This window comes from Carassius gibelio, chromosome A18 (assembly GCF_023724105.1).
Source record: "Carassius gibelio isolate Cgi1373 ecotype wild population from Czech Republic chromosome A18, carGib1.2-hapl.c, whole genome shotgun sequence".
NCBI classification, from domain to species: domain Eukaryota; kingdom Metazoa; phylum Chordata; class Actinopteri; order Cypriniformes; family Cyprinidae; genus Carassius; species Carassius gibelio.
This window is the reverse complement of record NC_068388.1, coordinates 11,577,309-11,593,029: the sequence shown is the minus strand read 5'-3', so window position 1 is coordinate 11,593,029 and position 15,721 is coordinate 11,577,309.

Below are 15,721 nucleotides of genomic sequence, written 5' to 3'. Positions count from 1 at the left end.
CCCGGCATTACACATTTATTTCTTTGTAAGGCATCTGTCTGTAAGGCATCTAAAAATAGATGGATGCCATTTTTATTAACTTTTCATATATGATTTAGCTGTTTATTTTTTATTTTTTTTATGTATGCAACATAATTTCTGTAAAAACAAAACAAAAAAAAAAAAAAAGCAAAAAAAAAAAAAAAAACTAATCTTTGTCTGCTTATTATGCTTATGTCTTTTGTGGATTTCCTCAATGAAATCAAAAGGAAATTGATAATATATATATATATATATACATTCATTTTTCAGCTTAATAATAATGCTATTAATACTGTAATTGTAAGCATACTAATATTATTTTAATAGGACAATGCACAATTGAGAGCTTGAATATATATATATATATATATATATATATATATATATATATATATATATATATATATATATATATATATTAGTATTTATAAAGTGTTTACATTTCCTTTCTTTCTTTTCTTTCTTTCTTTATTTCTTTCTTTTCTATAATAGCACACATATGCAGGTAAACAATTGAAACAGTAAGTGTTTAAGTTCCAAAAAGACCACATTAGACGCATATCTTTGATAATGACGACTGCACCTGTTTTTAATTATTTTATTAGACAAAATTTTTATCCACATGAACTTTACAGTTGGAACTATCTGTATCAGAACAACATTGCCTACTGAGTATATGCCCATGTGCACGTTGTGTTTGCATGTACGTTCATATCTCTGATTGAGAATTACTCTCTGACCTTAAAGATTAGAAGTCAGTGTGTGTTGCCAGATTTAATTAAACTAAATGATTCCTTTGCATTTTTATTAGCAATAGTCATTAGAATATCTAGACTTCCAGGCAGGCAAGACAGATAGGAACTTTAAGGAGCTTTTTTTTTTTTTTTTTTCATGTATATTAACCTCTCTGACACACTCATATTGGAATCCCTGTCGAAATTAATGTCCGAGACTGGGGCGGGCTGTCTTGCCAGAATGATCCATAATGCAATTCACACCACAAGCAGATGATTGAGTTAAGAAGTAGGACTTCAGATACACTTGTCTGCCTCACACCGCCTGACTTAGGGGCAAGGCCCATTCTTTAGCAGTAAGTCTTGTAGTCCCCTAATAAATCCTTCACACTATGAAGAATAACCATCAGGATTAGAATGATAGAATGTTAGCTGGCCGAGTACGACCAATAAAGTTCAAAGAGCTGATGCTTAGAGTACTTTAAAAAGTTGATAGTGTTATATCAGTAAATTGCAATAAAGATGATGGTGGAATACACCATTGATCATGCCAATTGAAAAACTGCTATCTCTAAAAGCCTATAATCCCATCCTAAATGAGACCTAGTTGCTGCTAATTCAGAGTTGCTGTATTCCCTCTCTCCTGTCAGTCAGCTGTCATTACTAATAACCTAGCGGGGGGTCTCATAGACCCTGTGTTTACAAATGACATTCTCACCCTGTCGCAGGGTCACCCAGAGTGACATTTCAGTAGATCAGAGTTAAAGGGCCAGTAAACCCCAAAATAAACACTTTCTAATTAGGTTGCTGTCTCACCTGACCATAGGACCAGAGTGTCCCCTCTCAGTTATTGCTCGTCATATTGAATTATTGAAGATGACTGTCTAAAGGTGTTCAGTTCTGTTGGAATATCACAAAACTAAATTATCACTTGGATATAAAGATGTAATCAGCTAAATCATAAGATGGAGAAAATTGCATTACAGTTACATTACAGTAACAGAAATAAAAGAGGCATTAAAGAATTAGTTAACCCCAAAAGGAAAATTCTGTCAGCAGTTACTCACTTTGATATTGTTCCAAATCCCTATGAAATTTGTTCATCTTCAGAACACAAATGAAGATCTTTTTAATCAAATCTGAGAGATTTCTGTTCCTCCATTGAAAGTCTGTTCAAACAAAATACTTCAAAACATTTATAATAATAATAAATAAATAAGTCAATATTGAGTGGTTTAACCCAAGTCTTCTAAAGAAACATGATTTGCTTTATGATTATAAGATAGAATATAGGCTTTTATCCAAATATAAACACTGATCAGCCAACATAAACAGAAGCTCAACCATACTGGTTTGACGTAGAAGAACAAACCTCATTGGTTGTAGGAGTATGCACATGCTTGTGTGAATGAACCTCATTGGTTCTTGGTTCAAGCATGCTTGATTAGATGTAAACAGATTTGAATGATTTTAGCTGATCAATGTTATATGTGAATAAAAATGTGTAACATGAATCTGTTCATCATATAAATCAATCATATCTCTTCAGAACTTGATTTAATCTTCTCATTTCCTGATTTGATCTCTTTACAAATGAAGCGTGATAGTTTTGGGTGAACAGACTTTTAAAGGGACAAAAATCTGTCAGAATTTTCCTTTTAGTGTAAACTAACCTTTTTATACTAAAACTGTTTACTTGTGCCCAAATCTAGCGCTCAGCTGCAAAGCTCTTATATTATTCACTTCTATCCCGCACCCAAATATATGCCTGAGTGTTGTAATTGTTTGGTAAATCCCACTCTCACCCAACATCGCCAAGCCCTTGGTTGCCTCACTCCACTATGGATAACAAATGGGCCTTTTCTCTCTGAATTTGAGGCTAAATGATGGTTTCGCTTAGAGAGCAAAGTGACTGTCCATCTTCATAACAGTGCTCTCCATCAAAGAGCAATGAATCCCATCCCATCTGACTGGCCCTGATTAAACACAGGCAATGGATATCCCCCTCCAACCCCCACCCTTTCTCTGCCAAGACTGAGCAAAGCCAGCCCTGCTATGTCAGCCCTAGCACCTGCAGCTATCAGCTTCTTTTCCTCTGGTAATAAAACACTCCTCACATCTGGAGCAGTGAGATGCTTGTTGCTGCTGCTTGCACAAACTTTCATTTTAATCAAATTACCAAACAAATTGTATATTAAGGAGGTTCTACAGAAGGGCTCACAGGTCATTAAGAGCAATGGCTCTGGGCTTTTAGCTTTTTTTAATTATTATTATTTCTGAGCTTTTTATTATCTCTTATATGAATTAGTATATCAATCTAAAAAAGCAAAACATATTTAGAGGTTTGATGAGAAACACATACATTAGTGGTCAAAGGTTTTTAGCTTTTTTCGGAAAAACATTTTAGAATTTTAGTCATTTAAGTCATCAAATCAAAACAATCACTGCTTGACATTTTTCTTGAAAACATGAAAATGTCTTTACTGTTGTTTTTTTATTTTGATATATAATATATGTGTATCCACAAACTATGGTTGTCTTCAAAACTAATTCCTCCAAATTGAAAGGTCTTTTACGATCTGGAGAAAGATGAATTCAAGTGTACAAAGTGGCCTATATGTCAAAGTATATGTTCTGTTTTTGCATACATTTGAAGAGAAGGTTAAAAAAGAACAGATTATATGAACCATTTGAGTGATACGTTTGAGCCAGTTCAATGACTTTTATGACTTGTCGCCTGCTGTTCACATGTTGATGTGTTTTCATCTTATGGTCTTGCTCCATGAAAACTTCTCATTTTCTTATGGCCAATATCCAGAATTGCTGCTGGGCCAGTATTTAAACTGTCACAGGCGTACAATGACAAAGTAATTGTGTGTTAAATATATGCTCAAAGGCTTTTGCAAAAGTTGAATTAATGTATAACTGAGAACCACACATTAATAACTGATATATTTGAATGAACATATTACTGTAGACACATTTCACAATGTTATAAAATAGTTAAAAGATATAAACTTAAAACACTGTTTTTGGTATTCAAGTGTAACACGCTTGTTCACAACAGAACGATGCTCCCAGGCGTTGGCAGAAGACCAAGAGCATTCTGGAAAGTCAGCAAAGCAAGACAGACACTACAATCTTGATAGACTTGTCTTGTTTTAGTGTTGGGTTTCCATCGATTTCAAGGGGGTAAAATCTTACACCACTGTGGCTGCAGGCACAAAGCATTGCGGAGCTATCGCAGGATGGGAGCTTGAAGCTCTTAGGAACATTAGCCTGAAAGAAAACAAATGTGGGTCAACTGAATTAACCCAACTCCACACTGCCAACCAAGGAAAACTCCCAACAAAGAGCCTGTCATCTCTTACTGACAAGGACCAATCTGTACCAGCTGACCTGAAGTATAATGCAGACTACAGGAAACTCCCCTACATACAAAATACTGAGCCAAAGATATAAATTAGCACAGCAATAGTGCTAGTCATTCAAGACTTTTAACATTAAATGCCTTTTTAAGAGTGTTTTCTTGTACTCTAAGCACTGTACAAATTTTATTTTCACTTGTCATGAGCAAGTGCACTTTGCCAACATTTAGTTTTAAATATAGGTGAGGATTCTCTAGGAATTATACGTGTTATTCAGTCATCATCAGTTAATCTTCTAAACTATCATCACACTATCAAGACGTTGCATATGTAATCTCTGAAGGTTGCAGTTTAACCAAACATGCATGCCTGTTCTCATGCACTTTTATTGGTATTTAAACCAAACAGTGCCACTTGAGATTGTGTTTCTCTCTCAGTGTGCTACACATAGGATTACAGTATCGCCAGGACATTAGCTAATGTCGCTATCTCTTCTGTGAGGTCAAAGGGCCTAATCTTGTGTTATAGGATTTATAAAAGACAGAAGCGATCTTACTTAGGGTCTAGGATGACAGGCAATAATCCCCAGTTACTGTGGATGGTGTCAGTATGATTTAAAGCTGACTGTGTTTTGTCGCAGGTAAAGACTTACAGGAAATAAATATGTATGTATTTTTATATCTATATTTTTGTTACAATTGCAAAATGCACATGAATGGGGTAAACACATCTGGCAGGATGTGTTTCTGTAAACAGGTGCAAAGCAATAGAAGCCACCTGCATTTCTCTGTACAACAAACACATCAAGCGCATACATTAAGCTGCAATTATCTATAGTGAGTAGAAAATGAACGATCAATCCCTTGAACTTGATTGAGCATGTTGAAAATGTGCAAAAGCTTGCATATAATCTATTAGTCCCACTATGTCTAATCCTCTATTTTTCCACACGCTGAGTTGCTTTGCAAACAGGTGTCCGTTGTGAATGACTCTCCACCTCCCATTATGAAGAGCTACCTTTACTAACAGCCCTGTATTAAAGTGACATTATCTCCTCCATCCCTCTGTCTTGTGTGCCATGCACAAATGGACTCCAGTCTTTTATAATTCCTTTTTTCCCCCCTATGCTGGGTATAAATGTCAACGTCCTATTGTGTGAATTACAGGCATTCCCACATCAGCGCTGATTGTTCCATGTGTAGTGGTGGGAGCAGAATAGAGCATTTGATTTCAGATAATGTACAACCAGACAAAATGCCACTGGACTTGGCAGGGCCCCTATTGTCTAAGTTGGCAGGCTGAGCCAGAGACCTGAATCTGAGACAAGACAGAAAAAAAAGAGCGCCTCGGTGGTGTGGATTTCACTGACTGTTATAATACAATTTGTCAGGTTTTATGATGTCACTGACAGCTGGAATTCATCCTCTTAACCTTTTCAGGTTGTGAGCTTTATGCCATGCAAAGCCATAATTTGTCACCATAAACAGAACATAATTTACATAGTCAAACTCCTTTAGTGGTAAAATGTGAAATATTCATGATCTGGTCATTATGTAAGAATGCACATAAATTGTTGTCTCACCCAGACATATTGCTCTGCCCCTAAGTAGTGACATCATACAAGTGCTATTGGTTTATATATGTAGTATAACTGATATATTATATCAGCTGTCAGTAATTTTAATTTTATCTAGCCTTTTCTGTTTTTTTTTTTTTTAATCATCTTTCTGGATTTCAGTCATTTGAATAGTTGGCTAGTGCTATAGATTTAACATTTGAATTTATTTGAATATACTTATTTTGGGGTCATATGAACCATATGCAGCATATTTTCAACCTCCCATCACGTTTTTTATATGTTTAATATTTAGTATTATTTAATATTATTTTGAAACATAATAAACTGATCAATAGAAGTATTGAAAAAAGAGAGAATTATATCCACATTTGCTTTTTTCACATTTACTTTGGGTAAATAATCTAAAGTTTAATTGTATTAATAAAATATGCCTAAGCTTGATTAGAGCGTTTTTCAGAAATTATGTTGAATTGTTTTATAAAAATTATGTATATTTTTATTTGTTTATTTATTTATTTAAAGCACAAGCATAAAACAGCTGGTTACACTTTATTTTAAGGACCAAATTTTGGCTATGAATTAGTTGCTTATTAGCACCATTGCAACAGTCAAAATCATGTACATTTTTGTTTATTATTATAGAGTTTACTGCAAGGCACATCCAACCATAACAGTTGTTATGAGCTGTTTACCAGCAGTCTGCATGCTTCTGAATAACAGTAACAATGATCTGACGATGGTGGGTAACAACAGTTCATACGGTTCACTGTAAGGTCATACTCCTCCTTTCCCTTTTCTTTTCAATAACTAAATATAGTTCCCACAAGCCTAGCACCAAATATGTTTCATGCATCTGGCCCAATAAGTTGTTGGATAATTCATATATTGATTGGTTATGTCATCATGTGATGGCAGAACAATCCACGGGCCCCATTGTTCATTCATCAGCGCCCCTGATCGGGCCCATGTCTTGGTTAGCTGCAGGCCAGCCAGATAAGGATCAGTAGATGATTGGGCGCACACATTCTTAACATGGCTGACCCGTGACATCTTGGGTCTGTCATTATGTGTACAATGCACTGCTTTCTTCCTTCTTATCTTTGCCGATGACATTGAGAGTTTTCGCATTAACTCATTAACGACAAGACTCGTCATTAAAGGGAAGGGGGAGGGACAGGGTGTGTCTCTGAGTGGGTGACACTTGGCATGGAGGAATGTGGGATCAGTCCAGTCCCTTTTTTAAATCTCTCCCAGGCTTTGATATGAGCATTAGTGATTGAGAGATGGGCAAGTCAAGTCCAAGGCTTAGAAAGGCTACAAGTGACCTTTTTTTGTAGTGCACAACCCAATGCTGAATAAATTAAACTTAAACACGGGCTCACAGTTGTTAACTACCCCCGCTTGCCCTATCTGGAGAAAATGTTGGTCTGTACGACATGTAAGTTCAGAGAATGATCACTCAAGCTCCAGAGGTCCTTCACTCGAGGGCTTTTTGCTGCCAGGAGCTTGTGAAGGCCAGAGTGTTTGGCCTTTGCTCATAGCTAACTGTGCCAAGGCCTTGACTCTTGTGGTTTGCCTCTGTCAGACACAGCATTTCAGAGTGTGGCTCTGTGGAAAAACTCAGCTATGCCGTCCTGTTTCTTGACCCATCAACGCTTTCAACACAGCCATATAGTGGGAAGAAAAAAAAAAAAAGAGAGAATTAGGGAGACGAAAAACTGTCTGGGAAAGATTGATAGCTTTGCTCTGTGGTTCAGTTGTAAATTACAATGCAAGTCCTTCTGGGATACAAGGGCTCTATTTGTGATTAAGAAAAAGGCTTCATAACCGAGAGATAGAGAAAAAGTTTGCTCCCTCTCACACACAGGCAATTAGCTTGATGAAATGGCCCTCGTTGTTTTGTGCCCTGGATATGTAAACTGATATTATAATAATGGGGCTGACTGCTTGTTCTGTTATTTTCACCTTGAGTCGAACAGGAGGAGGCATTATGGTGTACACAAAGCATTGTCTTGTATAACACCACAAACCCGGACCCCTGGCGAGCCCAGAACCGCAGACACGATGCAAAGTAAGGTGACGCGAGAAACAAAGCAGGCTCTCATATATGCTGAAGGTATAGAATTGAGCTTAGCAAGCTCGTTGCCAGGATGACAAAGTGATAAAGAACTTTTATATGCCTCATAGAAATAATGTTAAAGCGAGCTTGGAGTCTTGGCACTGTACCTGCCCACAGCAGGAGTCTCACCTGCCTCCATTTCTTCTGCTTTCTCATGCAAGGCAGGGAGATATTAAAATGTATTATATGGTTTTATATAGCAATGCGATTTTTATCAGGGTTTATTTTTTTTTTACACCCCTGTCTCAGCTTGTTCGTATTTGGAGCAATCCAATGGGTTTGAAAGCCTTATTTGGTTTGACTTTGGTCTGAATAATGACTTTCTGTCTGTGATTATGTTTGTGTATATATATATATATATATATATATATATATATATATATATATATATATATATATATATATATTAGATCCCATCCTTAATATAACTATGAAACAACTTTTTGGTCTAACTGTTTTTACCTCATTAATAGTTGGAATGTAGCCACCTCACGTTTTGCTGAACACTCCGGGCCCCTATAAAGAGAGGAGAGATGAGAAATGATCATCAGTGGAAGGTTTAGCTTCTGTGTCTCAAATCGATTCTGCAGACATAAGGAAGGGGCAGTACAGCGCACAGTTGTTTTGAAGAGACGTGCAGTGAAGCGGAATTCTGTGCCAATGCGAGGGTAACATAAGTGCATTGCTAACACATGGCTATATTCCTGGAGATGTCAGAGGGGATCTGCTTTCATGAAGGAGAGTGAGAGAGAGAGGGGTCTAATGTGGAAGTAATTACATGTGAGAGAGTCACTGTGATGGAATGCAGTACAATGTTTTGCATTTGCAGGTCAATGCCCAAAGCTACATAGTGTTGTAGATATGCTAACACCAGCCTGTTGTTTAATCACATTTTTAAAGTGTGAGTCTGCACATTTATTCAATGAAAGGGGACACATTGGACGTATGCTTTCAAATATTTTCGGTTTTTGATATACAAGTAGGTATTGTGAACTCTATTAGGTTTCTTCCTGCATCATATTAAAATAGAATGGTATTTGAATGTTAGCCATGCATACAATAGCAAAACTAGCCTGCATTAACTTCACAAGAAGATTCTATTAGTCACTGACACCTGAGTTCATTATTTGAGGAAGCTGGCAAAGTGCAAACAGACCTTATTCATGCAGAACCCAAACACACCCAGCTAATAAGGTCATTTCACTGTTTACCTTTGGAAAGATTGCTGACTTCCCAGATGTTCATTATGTAGACTGCACTTTAATTAGTATCAACCCTACCTGTAATTTAAGCCAGGGCTTATGTGTTGGTGGGGGGGGGGGGGGGTGCAAGTTCAGGAATTGTCTGACATGGGTAAATAGGAATTGGATGAATGTGAGCACTTTGCTAGCATGATGCTTGACATGGGAAAGAGGAAAAAAAGGGGGACAGAAACCTGGTTTTCAAACATGGCGTAACAGCCGCACCCTTGTCAGCTGTGTTTCCTCTGCTTATGTTTCATTCATAAAGAAAATTCTAGACTAACCTGGGCCAAGCAGACACCCTATACTCATTTATCCAATGCTCTGAAAAAAGGACGGAACAGGAAAAACTTCAGACATAAGTTGCGTAAGGGATTATAATTATTTTGTGTCTGTACAATTTACACAAAAGGTATGTAATCTGGTCCTCTTCATGCGTCCCCTGGAGTCCTCAGATCCAGATAGGAGCGTCAGGCATGCTGAGGGAGAGATTAGCCGGTGCATGACCTGATGTGTTAGGACTTCCAAGAGCAGTAATGAGTGCCACCGATCAGGGACTGTTTTGGGTCAGACTGCAATGTCTAAACTGATCATTCTAGTCTAATGAGCTTTGGTGACTTTGATATAATGGTCCATCTGATTCAGTGCGCTAGCTGCACCACACAAATTTAGGTCACGCCGTGTTTTGGGATGTTGCTAGACAGTGCAATAGGTCCTTTTTTGAGGCATCTGATAAGCTTGGACCTTGTTTGTGGGGTTAGATCTGTTGGAGTCTTTGAAGTGACGGCTCTGTGAACATTAACTGGGACTAAAGAGGAGATTGCATTCCTTCAAACTCAAACAATATTCCTGCAGTGCTATTCTCTTCACTTGGCTTTGGTGTTATATAATACATTCTGAAAAGGCAAGTGGACGCTTTTGGCTTTTTTGCAGTATTTTTAGTTTGTTTCATAATGTTAAAGCTCTGGAAATTATCAGCAACTGTGATCTTATTTCCATTGATCCATTGTGTGTGTGATTATTATTTTTGTTTATTTCATTTTTTTACTGTGATAACATTTTTTTTTATCTGGAAAAATTGCTATTACATTTATTTTCCCCAAAATCATGCAGCTCAACTCTACAATTTATTTTTATTACATAGTATATATTTCAAATGCAACCCTAATTTCTGTCTGTCCTTTTTTTAAAGATTACATATGACCATTTGTCTAGCTCACTGGTATAGAAAGTCTTTTATAGTATCCAAAATTGTTTTATATGCTGTAGTCCCATTGTATATTGAGTCATTTAGAAGAAGTAGGAATCCCATGGAACCATAAAAGTTGCTCATAGTATAGGAAGTCCACACTGTGAGGCCCTTTGAGGTGAACCACAGATTCAATTTTCTGAAACCAAAGCAAAATATTTTACATTATGTGCTGCAATGTTCAACTGTTGCCTGGAGAGTTATCATTCAACCTTGTAAAGATTTACCGCATACAATCACTGTCTTTGGCCTGACATAGTGTATTGTATGTGGAAATCATGCTTGATTTTCCTGTGTGTTTAAAAATAAAATCCTAAAGCGTAACTGTTGTGAAACTTTGGGTTACATTGTGACTGGATAAATGTTATAATGCTTTGCTCTGTCAAGCACTTTAGCTGAACAAAAGCAGTGTGCTTAGTTTGTGATCAAGCAGTGAATAACAACAGAAAATGCGGTTTCTTTTCACACACTCTACCGTGTAGTATTTAAACCATGCACTCTCGTGGGAGAAAAAGGTACAAAAGCTGTCACTGGAGCAATACCTTTTTCGAAAGGTACACTTTTGTACCTTTTAGGTACTAATATGTACACTTTAGGTACTTATATGTATCTTTAAGGTACCAATAGGGACTCTTTAGGTACAAAGGTGTGCCTTTTGAAAAGATAAGGCCCCAGTGAAAGCTTTTGTAACGTTTCTTCTGAGAGTGTGCAGCAGTACAACAGTGTTTCCTTGACATGTTATAAGTGTTGAGCCAGTGTCCTGTCTCTCTGACATTCACACCTCTTACTCTTGCTGAATGGAATGCAGATGCTTTTGTTTGCAACTTACCATATGAGGAGAGACTTTTAGTGAGGCGCAACTCTCTGACTGTTTTTTTTTTTCTTTTTTTTCTAAAGTTCTGTTGGAAAGATTTCCTTCAAATAGTGCAATAGGTGAAAATGTGTTGAAAAGTTGTGTCTTTAGAAAGAAGCCTCAATGTATGAAAAAATGTAAAAGGTAGGAACATCTGGTTGTGTTTTGTGAGAAATCCGGCCGATATATTTATTTATATTGTTATGTCTTTTGCACTTCTTCATACATTGCTTCAGGCACTACTTACCATTCATGTATTGTGGCCTTAAAAGGTGTGCACACACATACCTGGACCATTTAAAAACCAAGGTCAAAGACTGTGGATTATTAAGAATATCTTAATGGACATCTAAAAAATAATAATAATAATTTTTGAATGCATTATTGAATGTTGAATGAAACATCAGAACCTCCATCCTTATGGTGACATTAGAACAAATTTGGTCGTGTTGAAACTCTTACCACTGCACAGAATAAAAACGCTGATATTAAAGAGTTAAATTTGGCCCTCTGCCAGGAGGAACCAGAACTCTACTTTGTAAGACATTATTTATTAATTAGCTATCACATTACATCAGCTTTATTTTGCCTTAAAGATAAAAAAAGCTTCAGTTAATTTAAGAAAATTATATACATATCACAACAAATATGCTCCTTTAATATGAAAACACACTATTTTCAGAACTTAATAATCTTATTTCTGTCATCAAACCTGAGAAATGACATGTCACAGCCTAATTTAGTGTCCTGTATTTTAAACCTCTTCCTTCAGGTCCAGAGGAAGCAGAGTAGTACTACGTTGTTGGGACCAAACAGCCTTTAATGGAGGTGACGAAACAAACGTCCTTAGAGAAAACCTCAAGAGCCAGTTACATGAGCACTTCAGGGCCTGCAGCTGAAGTTTACCCGGACACCGCTTCTGTCAGGGGGCTCACATAAACATTACACTCTCTGTCTGGGTAATTGATCCCAAATCTTGTTTGACAACGTTTTTTTGACTGCAGACACTTCACATGCTTCCTGAACATAGCTAAACTTTTTTGGCTGTGTTGCAAATACCACAACAACTCATCACTCATTAAATCTTGTGCTGAATGTTCTCTGCCTTACCATTGCCAGTGTGTGTGGTTTATTTATTTTGCCCTAGCTATTTATTTGCTTAGTTATCTCCACATATATATATATATATATATATATATATATATATATATATATATATATATATATATACACCCACACATACACAAACACACACACACACTCTCTGATCCTGGACCACAAACCTGTCTTAAGTCGCTGGGGTATATTTAAATTATATTTAATTAAAAAAAAAAATATATATATATATATATATATATATATATATATATATATATATATATATATATATATATATATATATATATATATATATATATTAATTAAATAATAAAAAATAAAAATAAAAACATTGCATGGGTCACAATTATTGATTTTTCATTAGGATATTAAGTAAAGATCCATGAAAGTTCCATGAAGATATTTGTAAGTTTCTTACTGTAAATATATCAAAACTTTTATGAAAGTAATTTTTGATTAGTAATTTGCATAGCTAAGAAGTCATTTGGACAAATTCAAAGGCAATTTTCTCAGTATTTAGATTTTTTTGCACCCTCAGATTCAAGATTTTGAAATAGTTCTGATCCTAATAAAACATACATCAATGGAAAGCTTATTTATTCAGGTTTCAGATGTATAGATGTATAATGTATGAATCTAAATTTCTAAAACTTGACACTTAAGACTGGTTTTGTGGTCCAGGGTCATATATATATATATATATATATATATATATATATATATATATATATATATATATATATATATATATATATATATATATATATATATATATATATATATATATATATATATATATATATATGAATGTATGTATATTGCCTGCATATTTAGCGTTCTGCAAATTTGGCAGACTAGAATAATACTTTCTTTTAAAAAGTACTCTCATGATGTTTGTTTTATTTACATCATTTAATTAGTTACTTAACCTTTTTTTGTATTTAGCAATAATGAATTATCTCAGTATTCTCTCTCTCTCAAAAAAAGAGTGTTTGTGTATATAAAAAACTTAATTTGTTAGTTGAATTTAAAATTCAAATGTATGGCCCTATGTTGAAAGCAATGAATACTTATCAGTGTTGTGTCTGCTGTTATTTCTTTAACTTTGAAGACTAAATTAATTGCAAGATCTGGATCAGCTGAGTGACAAGGTCATCTGTGATGTCGATGACATTATTCTTGCACACAGTTTTTGTTTGTTTTCAAGTCTTATCTAGTACTGTGAAAGTAGCATTAGCAGTTCAGCCGTTTTGTTTCAAACGTACCATAACACACATAACTTACTCCAAAACTCAAATAATTAAACTGTGAGAATCCATTTTGGTAAAGGATTAAATAAAGATATGTGTGCATAGGTTACTCCCACATGCTTTCATGAAAAACTTAGGCTAAATACATTTCTGAAGACTGTGGTTCAATATCAGGTATTCCCAAACATTTGTTTTAACCACCTTTTATATAAAGATACTTTTCATAATATCTCAAAATACTTCTCGGAAGGCCACATTAGAAAACAAGCTGCTTTCAATTACAGACAGCAAATACGCAGTCTGAATCTCTTTCTCTCTTTCTCTCCATCTCTCCGTCTGTCTTTCTCATCTCCTTTCTTCTGCTTTGGCTCTTTGATTACTTTTGAAAACATTTATATTCCCTAATAACTTGGGTTTAGTCTAGTGGCCAGTGATTAAATCCAGACTGGTAAAGTAAATGCAGAAGAATATATGTGGAAAATAATATATATCTATAATTGTCCATAACAGCTAAAGAAATGGAAACTTTTATGGTAATTTTTGCAATAAAAATGCCAGTTACAGCTCGTACAGCTCCACATTAAATGAAGATTTAGAGCTGCCCTACAACCAGCGATTTTCAAATACACATTTCTCATTAAAGGTTATATTCATAACGGGAATGCTGTAGATTTCATAAGAAAGGTATGAGGACAAATCCCTCATAGCTAAATATATACTCCTTACATACCTGCCTGTAAAATAACTATGCTGATTACCGATGTTAAAGATAGATAGATAGATAGATAGATAGATAGATAGATAGATAGATAGATAGATAGATAGATAGATAGATAGATAGATAGATAGATAGATAGATAGATAGATAGATAGATACTGTAGATGTGCAATAAATACAAACAACATGCATAAAGGAGCCATGTTTATTTACTTGCTTTTGTAGAATTGTACAGTTGAAAATTACACATTTCTACTATTGTCATCAAGAAAAGAATTTATTTCATTGCATCATTCACTAGAAAGATACAGTGCTATGTCTTGTTCGGTTGCATTATTTAATCATACATCATAACATTATTTGCAGAATTACAATATGGATGTAGTTGACTTCAAGCAGTTTGTAGTCTTTTGCCTATAAAAAAAATCCATTACAGGTTAGTTGCTCCAGTAGGTCAAAGGCATACATTAAAGCCTACCTTCCCTGCTTTGTCATTGTGGGATCTTTGCATGAAGTTTCTCGTCCCGTCAGGCGTTTGGTGTTGATGTCAACGTCACCACTCAGTATTCGATCAGTTCCCACAGCGGCCATGTCCTCTGCCTTCGTCACAGTCCTGCAGAGGTCTGAGACAATACACAGCTAGTCTGCCAGAACGTCGTATTCTACCTAGAGTTTCGGACAGTTGATCATAGTTTAAGTTGTCAACTACTACAAAACTACTATGCATTAGTGTTTCAGTTTTCTAGTAAACACTTAGGACACTTGTACTTATTTTTACACCTATGTTGTCTGTTACCTTATTTGATTTTATTTAGGGTGTGTAAAGTGGTTTTAAATGTAACAAAGGATCTATTTAAAAAGAATATGATGATTATTAAAGATAAAATAAAATAAATGAACAATAATAACATTCATACATAAATATAGCATGCATGTACATGTTATTAGCATCACACTTTTTTGTAACACAGGGTTTTTGACTTGTGAAGTGGAAAATGGAAGTTTGCCATTCAGTCTATGAAGAGATTATTTAAACAAATTAAGCTTTTGCTGTTTAAATTGACACTGTAATCCATCATTGGAGAATCGAACTCGGATCTATCATGATTCTGCTGGCTGCTTAGATTGGGCCTTAGGGCAAACAGAAATAGACAGGGAGAGGGTAACCTGCACCACTGAACGAATCAATCACACAGAGACTTGTACACACACTTACAGCAAAAGGTATTTTCATAAGAATGCAATAGACAAAACTCTGATTAAGTAAGTGTATTAAATTGACTTTTTGCCTGTATAAATTCAGATGCTTTGCGTGTATATACTTTATACTGCTGCTATAACTGTGGAAACTATATTTGATACTGTAGTACAGTTAATTCCACTACAACACTTTGTGTGAAAGGTCACGAGTATCCCTTCTGTCTCCCTGCAGTCTGGTATTATTGCTACGCTATAAGAAATAAGAAAAGG